At 58.2% G+C, this 2184-nt stretch overlaps 1 pseudogene; it reads left to right on the top strand.

The window, feature by feature from the left end:
* The first annotated feature begins 48 nt into the window (after positions 1-48).
* On the top strand, positions 49-1123 carry LOC123057306 (cationic peroxidase SPC4-like; annotated as a pseudogene).
* The last annotated feature ends 1061 nt before the right edge of the window (positions 1124-2184 follow it).

The raw sequence follows: 2184 nt of genomic DNA, 5'->3' as shown, positions 1-2184 counted from the left end.
GTTTGTATAAAACCAAGGCAGGTTTGTGCGTGAGTCCGTGACACACGCGCGCGCGGAGAGATGGTTTGTGCTAGGACGGCCAGTGCTCCTCTGCTCGCTGCAGCACTAGTAGCGGCGCTGGCAGTGGCCTGCTCGCTGGTGTCTGGGGCTTATGCGGCGGCAGAGCAGGAGGCCGCCGGCGCCGGCGGGAACGACTTGAGGTTGAGGCAGCCTCCGATCACGCGCGGCCTGTCCTTCGACTTCTACAAGCGGAGCTGCCCCATGGCCGAGTCCATCGTGCGCCACTTCGTCCGGGACGCCGTCCGCAAGGACGTCGGCCTCGCCGCCGGCCTCCTCCGCCTCCACTTCCACGACTGCTTCGTCCAGGTGCTTACCTTGCCTTCTCTTGCCTGTGTTGATTGCCTCCCATCAATCCAGTATTTGGCTCATGCATCCATGGGTGCGGCCGTGCCCGCGTCATGCATGCATGCAGGGCTGCGACGGGGCCGGGGGCAGCGGGCGCCGCCCAACCTCACGCTCCGCCCTCCGCCTTCAAGGCCATCAACGACATCCGGGATCGGCTGGAGCGCGAGTGCCGCGGCGCCGTCGTCTCCTGCTCCGACATCCTGACGCTCGCCGCGCGCGACTCCGTGGTCGCCACCGGCGGGCCCGAGTACCGCGTGCCGCTCGGCCGGCACGACAGCCCGCGGTTCGCCACGCCGCAGGACGTGCTGTCCGGCCTCCCCGCGCCACCTCCGCCGTGCCGTCCCTCCTCGACGTGTTCCACAACCACAGCCACGACCTCGACGCCACCGACCTCGTAGCGCTCTCCGGCGGGCACACCGTGGGGCTCGGGCACTGCGCCTCCTTCGAGGGCCGCCTCTTCCCGCGCCCCGACCTCCTCCGCAGGCTGAGGCGAACGTGCCCGGCCAAGGGCACCGACGCGCGCACCGTGCTGGACGTGCACACGCCCGACGTGTTCGACAACAAATACTACGTCAACCTGGTGAACCTGGAGGGGCTCTTCGTGTCCTGCCAGGACCTCTTCACCATCGTGGAGCGCTTGGCGCGCAGCCAGCGCTACTTCTTCAGCCAGTTAGGCGCGTCCATCACTACAGGAAAATCCCGGTTTCCCGTGTGTTAGCCTATAAGCCGAGTGTGTTTTTCGGGCACCCGGCTTATGCTCCTCTAAGCCGAGTCCCGAGAAAAAAAACACCCGGTAAATACGAGGAACTCGGCTTATGGTCATCTATAGAGCCGGAGTTTCGCAAAAAGCTCACGGCTTATATGAAACACACGGTATCTACGGAAACGGCACCCGACTTACAGCACACACTCGGGCAAAGACATCTGCCACGTGTCTGCAACGACAGTGGTTGACGGTGCCGTCAAGGAGCAGCCTATAAGCTGTGTGTCCGAAGCAGGCACTCGGCTTATAGGACATATAAGCCGTGTGTCCGAAGCAGGCACTCGGCTTATAGGACATATAAGCCGTGTGCCTGATCAAAAGCACTAGGCTTACATTTTGCGGATTTTTTGCAACGCATAACATTTGTGCGAAATTAGTTTAAGATGGTTTTAATTGCATTTACATTTACTACTTAATTAGTATTATTATTCTAACATATTTTCTATCGACTAGTTTTCATGGGTCTTATTTGTGAAATTCTTAATTTAACGCCACTTTTAATATTTTCATGACTCTTTCGACACCCTAGCGTACCCGCCACCACACTTCTAGATGTCTAAGAGGCCCCAATGCAAGATTTGGCTGCATGGCTAGCCCTCGGAAGCCGCCGGTCACAATCGTAGACATGTGAAGATCAATCCGCATAGAGAGAACTGTTCAGATACTTCTACATAACCAAAAATTATGAAAAATTACCGTCCATCCTATATCACATGTGCCCACGCCGTGTACGAAAATCATGATTTTATCGCGTTTCGAGTGTTCAGTAATATTCACGCCGCACCGTTACCGCAGAACGTTTACTATACCGTGTCATCGCTGTCTGTGAGGGGGGCCACACCCGGAGCCGTGTGCTGCCTCCTCAGACGGGACACCACCACACCTTAAGGCATGCATGAGGGCCCCGCACAATGATCCGGTGGCATTGCTACCCCCCAAGGCCCCCGTCCCGCCAAACCCTAGAGCGGTGGACCAGGAGATCTAACCCTTTGACTTTCGCCGGACGGGCTTTGACC

Source organism: Triticum aestivum, chromosome 3A (genome assembly GCF_018294505.1).
Source record: "Triticum aestivum cultivar Chinese Spring chromosome 3A, IWGSC CS RefSeq v2.1, whole genome shotgun sequence".
In the NCBI taxonomy this organism is placed as follows: Eukaryota; Viridiplantae; Streptophyta; class Magnoliopsida; order Poales; family Poaceae; genus Triticum; species Triticum aestivum.
This window is presented reverse-complemented; position numbering and strand designations above follow the sequence as displayed.